Source organism: Sinohyriopsis cumingii, unplaced genomic scaffold (assembly GCF_028554795.1).
Source record: "Sinohyriopsis cumingii isolate HCF-2022 unplaced genomic scaffold, ASM2855479v2 utg001699l, whole genome shotgun sequence".
Classification (NCBI taxonomy): domain Eukaryota; kingdom Metazoa; phylum Mollusca; class Bivalvia; order Unionida; family Unionidae; genus Sinohyriopsis; species Sinohyriopsis cumingii.
Window position 1 is genome coordinate 26,174 of NW_028316035.1, and position 12,714 is coordinate 38,887.

Genomic DNA, 12,714 nt, shown 5'->3' on the forward strand with positions numbered 1-12,714 from the left:
TATTTATTCAATGTAATTAGCCATAACAGTTAGTTCCTTTGAATCGTGCAAACATTTCAGATTATCCTATTGTCAGACTTAATCCATGTCGCCGCTTGTGTCAAGTGTTGTTTTAAGCACGTATGCCTTGGGGACATTTTCCGAATCCTTATTTCACAGCTCAAACCACAACACTACCAATTAAACGGAACAAATCTGTTTAAGCGTGAGTCAGAAATTTAGTAGCTACATATATTTCCCAAGTATCAAATGAGTTTCGATTTATTGGGTATGTTAAAACTAAAAATTGAAATTTGGGGTAGAAATTTGTACATGTGTACATAGCTGAGTTGTTTCGTTTCTTCTAATATAATTTTTCTGATAGATAGATAGACAGAGAGAGAGATTATTGAAAATTACAAATCACATCTAATACAAAATTTAATTTCACAAAGGAAAACAATATTTCATAGAAATGGGACTTTTTATTAAAAAATGCAATTCTCCAATATATCTATTTGTTATAACTTACAAGTGTCCGATAAATGAGAATGAAATATAATTGCGAAATACACTGAAGAAAAAAATCAAGATGCTAGTATGAATTTAGTTAATGAAGAAATATTAGAAATCAAACTGAGTAAGATTTACATATTAACACCTGGTGATATACTGGCACTTTAGATATAAAATATCACTATTTTGACACGTCATTTTAAGCATCAGAGAACATTTTACATTCCACCAACCTCATTCATGAATAACAGCACAATTATAAAATCAAAGCACTCGTTGATTATTAACACAAATACTGAATAATCTCTCCTTTCAAAGACATTCAGAACCATGAATTGGTATTAACGATCATATAAAATTCAGTCGTATTTTATTACAACAATCAGCATTTTACAGAATAAAAGTCAATTACAATTTAGCAACAATTCAACGAAAGTGATATATGCACATATATACTCCGGACAATTTGTTTCATCTACATTATAAGAGATGAAAACTCTTTAGGTTGTATAATCCCACCCACCCACTCTTAAAATGTACTCTTCGAAACAAGACAATCTGGATTGATGAAAATCAGAACAAATCCTAAACTTTTCATCAAAGGCAGCATATTTTGAATAATCAGTCCTTATCGTAAACTTGATGTAGCAAAGTTAGTCACGTGTTTGTAATTATTTTCAAAATAAAAGTTATTCAGATGAAAATATCACTAAATAACTATTCGTCCTGTGAATGACTGATGCCCGGCAGTGTACAGCCACTATCGAATTCTGTTGAACGAACATTGGTTCCGGGCACCAAACTTGACTGATGTTTTGTCAAGCTGGAAGCAGATGGGGACAATTTTAATGGTGGTACTACAATTTCTTCAAAATTGATTTCATCGTTTTCATTTCCCTCATTTTCGTCATTATAAGGATAACTTGGCGGCTTGTGAATAATTAGATGCTGCTGCAGCATGCGGTTGATTGAAATAGCAGTCTCAGCAAATGGCTCCAAATCCTTGGTACTGCTATTCCTAGAAAGCATTGTTGGTGTAGCAAGAGAAGTAGCAGCCGGTGGGCAAGATACCCAGGGGTGGTTGAAGACCTGCTCGGTAGAATAACGCTTGCGTGGATCTCGCACCAGCAAGTGACGAATGAGGTCTTTGGCACTGTCTGAGATTACACTCCAATCGTTTTCTGGAAACTCATAAACATCATTTTTGATGCTGCTGAAAAGCATGTCCTGGCAGTCCCGACACATCACATCACTGTTCCACCCACAACCACCTCCACAGTCGCCATAAAATGGATGGTAACCGCACAGCATGATGTACATGATTATTCCCAGGCTCCAGAGATCACATTTCTTGTCATAGGATAAGGATTCACCAAGCCAAACTTTAACAACTTCAGGAGCCATATAATCTGCTGTGCCGACTGGCGTCAGGAGATCTGGCGTGGAACACATATCCTTCTGACTTTCAACAGGCACACCACTTGCCAAGTCAAAATCACATATTCGTATCGGGAATATTTCTTTCTTTTCACACAATATGTCTTCTAGCTTTAGATCCCTGTGGACTATTCCTTTATTGTGGAGGAAATCCAAGGCTCGTGTGATGCATTTCACTATTAAACTGGCTTCTGTCTCAGTCAGATGACCCCTTCTCTCAATATTGTCAAACAAGGTTCCTCCCAACATCTTGTCAAAGACCAAATAAAATCGACCTTCTTCTTCAAAGTATTCATAAAGCTGTAAGATGTTCTCCTGACCTTGACATAAGTTGTATATTTCTATTTCTTTGAAGACTTTGCTGCTGGATCGGATCGTGTTGTTTTTAATGATCTTTACAGCATATTCTTTGCTGTTGGAAATATTTATAAATGTCTGCACTGAATCAATAGTACCATTTCCTAAGATTTCTCCTGTTGGTCTGTACAAATCATGAAATTTTGTAACAGGAATATCAGCTGCCCTTTTTGTCTTCTTTAGGAGTCTTGGTGTATTACGATTTAAACTTGCGTTTTTCTCTGCATCCCGTAAATTATGGCTTTCCATGTCCTTAAAATCGTTATCCATCTCTATATTCAGTCCGTTTAAAGTACCGTAATGTCAGCACCTTTTATATATGTGATCGGTTGATGACAATTAGCTTCCTGATTGGCTCGTGTCATCCTGTCGATACGACTAAAATTCAACAGTATTCAAATAAATCCCCTACTGACACTGAGTAAGCACTTAATTAGGCACTCACGGCAGTTCCTCTGGCCTCGCTGTGATGATTGATTCACACCTTGGAATGGAAGAGTACATATCACAGTTATAAAGTGGAAACAATTACTAGAACAAACGAAAACAAGAAATTTGTTTAACAAGCTTTTAGTTGATATTTATTTCTTTACAGTGCTATCACGAATAGTCATTTGCCAAAAACATAATTGATCGATGTTTTCTTATTTTATGAGAAAATATTTTCATAAAGAAATTCTTTTAAATCTTATATTTCTGTTAGTAACATGTACCATCTATCATTGATTCAACATAGATGATCGCCTGGCTAGTCTATGCAATGAAATAATGTTTCTGTCTAATATTCAATTTCAAAAATACTTCTAAAATCTCTTTCTTTCTCTCTCTTTGTCAAATTCAAAACAACTTTTAACAAGCTTTTTGGTTGTACAAAATCCGAAAACATCGCAGTCTTTAAGTTATATATGAAGATGTTTATTTTCCTTCAATAAATATTATTGAAAGTAGACTATAGTTATTTTCAAATGGCATCGTTAATGGTAACCGATGTGGTATCTAAAATGCATTTCTGCAAACAACTTGAAAAATGGTTCAAGATAATTGATATGCACGGGCTTCCATATATTTATAACGTCCTTTTTTTCTTCCTTGCAACCATTGCAAATTCAAGGCTTTCATACTTAAGTATTGTCGGGACTCCAGCAGTGTCCAGGAGTTGTCTTTCACTGAATAATACTATGTATCTAGCTTATAGCCATACGATTTTTATTTTAATAATAAACAAAAACTTATTCAAGATAAATGAAAACTTTTTATACAAGTATATGAGAACAAACAATTTCACATGCGCTTGATATAATTTCGATGATCGTATGAATTAGAGGTCTTTCTTTTTTATTTAACGCTCCCATTAACCCTGTTTCGTCAGACAAAGCACGCGGTCCAAAGATGATCAATTTGTTTCATGGTATGATAAAAACTATATAAATGAAGTACTCTTGTGCACCTTAAAACATATCTAATCGTTTGGCTTTCATTATTGATGTTACATAATCAACTAAAACTTTATTTATATATATTGCTGTCATTAATCTCATTTGTAATTTAGAGGTTATTTTGCGTCGATGCCCAAAAATGTATCCCTTATTGCACCAGTAATTCTATAACGGTCAGTTGCTGTTTGCGGACAACGCAGTATTGTGTGGATTTAGAATCAGTGTATTGACCATACAAATGGCAAGGCGGAATCATACGTATACTATGTTTTTTAAAGGCCATCTCGCCAGTGATCCAAACGTCATGTAGGTGAATAAACATCACGCTTTGTTAAAAGCAGACGAGATAGCTTCCCATCTCTTCCGTATTCCATCCCAATATAGATTCCGATTACTAGTCTCCGATTGTGCTTACATAGGTATCGGTACAAATAAATGTATACGGCCTCCCAGGTATATTGGGTATTATCTGTAAAGTGCCTTATTCTAAAAGGGGTTCGTTACAGTGAAAATTAGGAGTATTCGTCCATGAATCAAAGGATGACGCTTCTAACCTGTAACAATATAACACAAGGGAAGACACGAGTCCCCACCGCTCGGTAGGTCCGACTCTGTTAGTTTATCCTAATAGCGTCTGCTAATCTCCAACGTAAGCCAGTCGTAATCAAGAAAAGTTCATTTTTCACGATTGACCGAAAGGTAAGATCCGAAAAACTGCGCACTCGATGTTGTTCGGATCTTACCTTTCGTTCACTGGTGAAATCCAAGACTATTCGAATGCAAACGGCACTGCCTGCCATTAGTTGTCCAAACGTCAAAATCGGCGAACAATTATTGAATTTTCTCCAAGATGTCTCATACTGAACGAAGTGTGTCGAGCAGTTTTGAAAATTGAACTATTCTTGATTACCACTGGCTGAAGGTGGAAATTAGCAGACGCAATTAGGATAAACTAGCATGGTTGGAACTACCGATAGGTGCGAACTCGTGTCTTTTTCTTGTATTATATTGTTACAGGATTGAACATTCATACCCTGATTCAATGGCGGATACTCCTAAGTTTTCTTCGTAACGAACAACTGTGCCTTATTCTACTTAAAATATATATTGTGTGTTTGTGATGCAAATAGCATAGTCCCAGTCCCAATTCATTTTGCGGTTTATATAAGAAGATCCCGTTGGATATAACGTATTCTACGGATCCATATAAACAGAATAATTTATATTTCAATCTCAATTCATAAAATAATCCTGGTCTCAGTTTTGGTTAAGACCCTACAAAAATATTATATCAACGACAACTACAAAGTCACCTTCTTGAACCCAAAATAACCAAATTATATGACTTAAACTCCCCCAATATTTCAACAACAAAAAACACCTGCAAAATAAATTCCTATACACCATCACTAGATATGTGTGTTTTAAAATCATACACGACATTTTACCTGTAAAACACATATTTTTTAAAAATATTCCCTAATTCAAGTTATGCACTTTTTTTTGCGGTGGGACTGAAATCACTGACCATTTAATTTTCGAATGCAATTTAATACTCGCTTTACAACAGCTCATAATTAAATGGCTGAAAAAAACTCTCGAAACTCCTTCGGTACTTTTTACATTCCTTAAATTTGGTCTTATCCTAAGTTTCTTCTATGGGGCCTTGTTTCCGGAACCTGAAATCGCGGACTTGTGGCTTTTATTATGCGCTGGATACAAATATGCTATATGGATTAAATGTATCCATGCATATTATCATAAAGAAGTGGTAACCAGTAACACCTTGCTATTCTTCTTTCTCTCTTGCCTAAAATGTAGAATCAGAGCTGACATTTCCAGACTTAACCTTCTTCACTTTATTGACAAATGGTGTCTAGCTGGGTTATTATGTTCTCTTTAAATTTGTTAAATAGTAAGTGGCATAAGTCTAGAATAATACTCACTACTTACCTTTTTCTTTAAATATATCCAATTATGTATCCTTTTCTAATCTCCTGATTCTTTAGTACACCGTCTTTTTGCCTGCATGTTTCAACCCACGTTTACCGGTCAACACGTTAATTCAAGAATACCCCAAGCCGCACGTGTTAACACTATCTCTTCTTTTCGCACGAGCTTTTTCTGTACTTTACCTTGTCTATCCTTTTAACATGACCTTTCACGCTTATACAATTTTGTATACACTTTGTATTTCAATCAATACTATATCTCTAAATTTAAAACTTGAATAGTAATTTCATTTGTTTTAAATTCTATGTAAAGTTATTATGTTAATTGATAAGTAGACGTAAAATAATTTATTATTATAAATTCCTCGCCTATACGTTAGCTAGAAACTTACGTATTATGTAAAATTAGTATAAGCGTTTTACAACGTATGTATGAGCAGTAAGTGTGTGTGTGTGTGTAAGTATGTGTGTGTATATGAGGGTACGGGTGAGCGGATATGTCTAATATGGGTGCATATAGGAGTATCTGTGTCACTTGCACATTTCAACATGTACATATTAAATAAGGATTTCATGAAAAGAAAAGAATGTTTATCATTGGTTCTATCAAATCTATTTTTGTGTTACATAATCAATTTGGCAATAAATGTAGGTCTTATAGGCTTGTAAGAATTCCATTAGGTTTAGAGAACCTATGACCAAATTTCTATCTGTTCCTCAACTTTCTTTAATATTTGGTTGTAATTAAGTTCGTCTAAATTCTTTCCATAAAATATTCCTAAAGCCTTCACTTGTTGTTTGATTCAATTTGGGGGAGCTCCTGGGTCATTTGCCCGCCAATTTCCAATTAATTGCTATTATTTTCAATATTCTTATATAATGTTTCAATTGCAATAACATATAGTAAAATTGACAGTGGAAAATTTGTGTGTTGAGGGCTCTCAACCTCCTCACTCTCGTTCACTATTATTTTAGACTCGATGAGCGGATTTGTTTTATGCTAGAAACTTGGTTCTTCCATAAATAAATATGGGGTGGTAGGTTTTTGTGTTTCGTTTGCTTTGTTGTTTTCTTTTTTTACCCTTTGCCCCCTTCTTCTCACGTGCACTCGTATTTGTATAACTAGTCCATTATGTGGACGTGGATTGAGAAGTTTTAGGACCGTTTGAGCTTCCAACCTCAATTTCGCACTGCATACCCAGTATGACCTGGTTCGATGTTGCGGCATTTCAGTGGGGTGGGTTTCCTGAGATCTGTTCCATCTCTCCCCCAGGATCTGGAACCCTCTGACGATCATAGGCCATTTCATCAATCATTACTGAGTTTTGAGGCATGTTTTCTTGTTGTTGTACCGGTTATGGACAATCCGTTGGTGGGAGGCCCGTGGTACCACACCTGCTACAGTTACGAAACTGATGGCATCATCTATACCATGATTTGATACCAAATCCCATAATGTATGTAAAAAGAGGCACCCTCCTGGCGTCCTCCGACATGTACAGCAGCCTAACTCATGTAAATACTGAAGGAAAGCCCCAGACGGTGGTCATCCTTTCCTTCAAAACTTTTGCTCCAAACTTTTGTTCTACTTTGATCCTTAACTCTCAGTTTGGGATCTCTAAGGGAAGACCAGAAAAGTGAATTTCAGTTAGTTTTCCCCAAGACCCCTTGATTAAAAGTATAATGTCCTTAAAGCAGCGGAGCTTGTGAGAATTACCAATTACAGGTGGTTTCTATATCTCACCCGTAGCACTGCATGCAAACATTGTTGTGTGGAAAGACAAACTATACTTAAATATATGTATGCAATGATAATTATCTGCCGAAAATCATTTGAGTGAATCTGAGTTTTAGAAAACTTCTTTGTCGGTCTGCATCCTCAAAGCATCAAAAGCGATATCATGTCTGTTTAATAAAGCTCTGATAGTTTAGTTTTTAAAAGAACAAGTAAACAATATTCTGTTCATCATGTCTACAAAAGAATAGCATCAATCACAAGTAGATAATCAACACATAAGCACGGTATTTAGTAAATGGCTCACCAATAAACATGTAATTATTTATTCAATGTAATTAGCCATAACAGTTAGTTCCTTTGAATCGTGCAAACATTTCAGATTATCCTATTGTCAGACTTAATCCATGTCGCCGCTTGTGTCAAGTGTTGTTTTAAGCACGTATGCCTTGGGGACATTTTCCGAATCCTTATTTCACAGCTCAAACCACAACACTACCAATTAAACGGAACAAATCTGTTTAAGCGTGAGTCAGAAATTTAGTAGCTACATATATTTCCCAAGTATCAAATGAGTTTCGATTTATTGGGTATGTTAAAACTAAAAATTGAAATTTGGGGTAGAAATTTGTACATGTGTACATAGCTGAGTTGTTTCGTTTCTTCTAATATAATTTTTCTGATAGATAGATAGACAGAGAGAGAGATTATTGAAAATTACAAATCACATCTAATACAAAATTTAATTTCACAAAGGAAAACAATATTTCATAGAAATGGGACTTTTTATTAAAAAATGCAATTCTCCAATATATCTATTTGTTATAACTTACAAGTGTCCGATAAATGAGAATGAAATATAATTGCGAAATACACTGAAGAAAAAAATCAAGATGCTAGTATGAATTTAGTTAATGAAGAAATATTAGAAATCAAACTGAGTAAGATTTACATATTAACACCTGGTGATATACTGGCACTTTAGATATAAAATATCACTATTTTGACACGTCATTTTAAGCATCAGAGAACATTTTACATTCCACCAACCTCATTCATGAATAACAGCACAATTATAAAATCAAAGCACTCGTTGATTATTAACACAAATACTGAATAATCTCTCCTTTCAAAGACATTCAGAACCATGAATTGGTATTAACGATCATATAAAATTCAGTCGTATTTTATTACAACAATCAGCATTTTACAGAATAAAAGTCAATTACAATTTAGCAACAATTCAACGAAAGTGATATATGCACATATATACTCCGGACAATTTGTTTCATCTACATTATAAGAGATGAAAACTCTTTAGGTTGTATAATCCCACCCACCCACTCTTAAAATGTACTCTTCGAAACAAGACAATCTGGATTGATGAAAATCAGAACAAATCCTAAACTTTTCATCAAAGGCAGCATATTTTGAATAATCAGTCCTTATCGTAAACTTGATGTAGCAAAGTTAGTCACGTGTTTGTAATTATTTTCAAAATAAAAGTTATTCAGATGAAAATATCACTAAATAACTATTCGTCCTGTGAATGACTGATGCCCGGCAGTGTACAGCCACTATCGAATTCTGTTGAACGAACATTGGTTCCGGGCACCAAACTTGACTGATGTTTTGTCAAGCTGGAAGCAGATGGGGACAATTTTAATGGTGGTACTACAATTTCTTCAAAATTGATTTCATCGTTTTCATTTCCCTCATTTTCGTCATTATAAGGATAACTTGGCGGCTTGTGAATAATTAGATGCTGCTGCAGCATGCGGTTGATTGAAATAGCAGTCTCAGCAAATGGCTCCAAATCCTTGGTACTGCTATTCCTAGAAAGCATTGTTGGTGTAGCAAGAGAAGTAGCAGCCGGTGGGCAAGATACCCAGGGGTGGTTGAAGACCTGCTCGGTAGAATAACGCTTGCGTGGATCTCGCACCAGCAAGTGACGAATGAGGTCTTTGGCACTGTCTGAGATTACACTCCAATCGTTTTCTGGAAACTCATAAACATCATTTTTGATGCTGCTGAAAAGCATGTCCTGGCAGTCCCGACACATCACATCACTGTTCCACCCACAACCACCTCCACAGTCGCCATAAAATGGATGGTAACCGCACAGCATGATGTACATGATTATTCCCAGGCTCCAGAGATCACAGTTCTTGTCATAGGATAAGGATTCACCAAGCCAAACTTTAACAACTTCAGGAGCCATATAATCTTCTGTGCCGACTGGCGTCAGGAGATCTGGCGTGGAACACATATCCTTCTGACTTTCAACAGGCACACCACTTGCCAAGTCAAAATCACATATTCGTATCGGGAATATTTCTTTCTTTTCACACAATATGTTTTCTAGCTTTAGATCCCTGTGGACTATTCCTTTATTGTGGAGGAAATCCAAGGCTCGTGTGATGCATTTCACTATTAAACTGGCTTCTGTCTCAGTCAGATGACCCCTTCTCTCAATATTGTCAAACAAGGTTCCTCCCAACATCTTGTCAAAGACCAAATAAAATCGACCTTCTTCTTCAAAGTATTCATAAAGCTGTAAGATGTTCTCCTGACCTTGACATAAGTTGTATATTTCTATTTCTTTGAAGACTTTGCTGCTGGATCGGATCGTGTTGTTTTTAATGATCTTTACAGCATATTCTTTGCTGTTGGAAATATTTATAAATGTCTGCACTGAATCAATAGTACCATTTCCTAAGATTTCTCCTGTTGGTCTGTACAAATCATGAAATTTTGTAACAGGAATATCAGCTGCCCTTTTTGTCTTCTTTAGGAGTCTTGGTGTATTACGATTTAAACTTGCGTTTTTCTCTGCATCCCGTAAATTATGGCTTTCCATGTCCTTAAAATCGTTATCCATCTCTATATTCAGTCCGTTTAAAGTACCGTAATGTCAGCACCTTTTATATATGTGATCGGTTGATGACAATTAGCTTCCTGATTGGCTCGTGTCATCCTGTCGATACGACTAAAATTCAACAGTATTCAAATAAATCCCCTACTGACACTGAGTAAGCACTTAATTAGGCACTCACGGCAGTTCCTCTGGCCTCGCTGTGATGATTGATTCACACCTTGGAATAGAAGAGTACATATCACAGTTATAAAGTGGAAACAATTACTAGAACAAACGAAAACAAGAAATTTGTTTAACAAGCTTTTAGTTGATATTTATTTCTTTACAGTGCTATCACGAATAGTCATTTGCCAAAAACATAATTGATCGATGTTTTCTTATTTTATGAGAAAATATTTTCATAAAGAAATTCTTTTAAATCTTATATTTCTGTTAGTAACATGTACCATCTATCATTGATTCAACATAGATGATCGCCTGGCTAGTCTATGCAATGAAATAATGTTTCTGTCTAATATTCAATTTCAAAAATACTTCTAAAATCTCTTTCTTTCTCTCTCTTTGTCAAATTCAAAACAACTTTTAACAAGCTTTTTGGTTGTACAAAATCCGAAAACATCGCAGTCTTTAAGTTATATATGAAGATGTTTATTTTCCTTCAATAAATATTATTGAAAGTAGACTATAGTTATTTTCAAATGGCATCGTTAATGGTAACCGATGTGGTATCTAAAATGCATTTCTGCAAACAACTTGAAAAATGGTTCAAGATAATTGATATGCACGGGCTTCCATATATTTATAACGTCCTTTTTTTCTTCCTTGCAACCATTGCAAATTCAAGGCTTTCATACTTAAGTATTGTCGGGACTCCAGCAGTGTCCAGGAGTTGTCTTTCACTGAATAATACTATGTATCTAGCTTATAGCCATACGATTTTTATTTTAATAATAAACAAAAACTTATTCAAGATAAATGAAAACTTTTTATACAAGTATATGAGAACAAACAATTTCACATGCGCTTGATATAATTTCGATGATCGTATGAATTAGAGGTCTTTCTTTTTTATTTAACGCTCCCATTAACCCTGTTTCGTCAGACAAAGCACGCGGTCCAAAGATGATCAATTTGTTTCATGGTATGATAAAAACTATATAAATGAAGTACTCTTGTGCACCTTAAAACATATCTAATCGTTTGGCTTTCATTATTGATGTTACATAATCAACTAAAACTTTATTTATATATATTGCTGTCATTAATCTCATTTGTAATTTAGAGGTTATTTTGCGTCGATGCCCAAAAATGTATCCCTTATTGCACCAGTAATTCTATAACGGTCAGTTGCTGTTTGCGGACAACGCAGTATTGTGTGGATTTAGAATCAGTGTATTGACCATACAAATGGCAAGGCGGAATCATACGTATACTATGTTTTTTAAAGGCCATCTCGCCAGTGATCCAAACGTCATGTAGGTGAATAAACATCACGCTTTGTTAAAAGCAGACGAGATAGCTTCCCATCTCTTCCGTATTCCATCCCAATATAGATTCCGATTACTAGTCTCCGATTGTGCTTACATAGGTATCGGTACAAATAAATGTATACGGCCTCCCAGGTATATTGGGTATTATCTGTAAAGTGCCTTATTCTAAAAGGGGTTCGTTACAGTGAAAATTAGGAGTATTCGTCCATGAATCAAAGGATGACGCTTCTAACCTGTAACAATATAACACAAGGGAAGACACGAGTCCCCACCGCTCGGTAGGTCCGACTCTGTTAGTTTATCCTAATAGCGTCTGCTAATCTCCAACGTAAGCCAGTCGTAATCAAGAAGAGTTCATTTTTCACGATTGACCGAAAGGTAAGATCCGAAAAACTGCGCACTCGATGTTGTTCGGATCTTACCTTTCGTTCACTGGTGAAATCCAAGACTATTCGAATGCAAACGGCACTGCCTGCCATTAGTTGTCCAAACGTCAAAATCGGCGAACAATTATTGAATTTTCTCCAAGATGTCTCATACTGAACGAAGTGTGTCGAGCAGTTTTGAAAATTGAACTATTCTTGATTACCACTGGCTGAAGGTGGAAATTAGCAGACGCAATTAGGATAAACTAGCATGGTTGGAACTACCGATAGGTGCGAACTCGTGTCTTTTTCTTGTATTATATTGTTACAGGATTGAACATTCATACCCTGATTCAATGGCGGATACTCCTAAGTTTTCTTCGTAACGAACAACTGTGCCTTATTCTACTTAAAATATATATTGTGTGTTTGTGATGCAAATAGCATAGTCCCAGTCCCAATTCATTTTGCGGTTTATATAAGAAGATCCCGTTGGATATAACGTATTCTACGGATCCATATAAACAGAATAATTTATATTTCAATCTCAATTCATAAAATAATCCTGG

At 35.5% G+C, this 12,714-nt stretch overlaps 2 pseudogenes; both read right to left on the reverse strand.

Moving 5' to 3' along the window:
• Positions 1-1,212: 1,212 nt before the first annotated feature.
• Positions 1,213-2,181, reverse strand: LOC149771726 (MAP kinase-interacting serine/threonine-protein kinase 1 pseudogene; annotated as a pseudogene).
• A 6,765-nt stretch (positions 2,182-8,946) lies between these two features.
• On the reverse strand, positions 8,947-9,915 carry LOC149771727 (MAP kinase-interacting serine/threonine-protein kinase 1 pseudogene; annotated as a pseudogene).
• Positions 9,916-12,714: the final 2,799 nt, after the last annotated feature.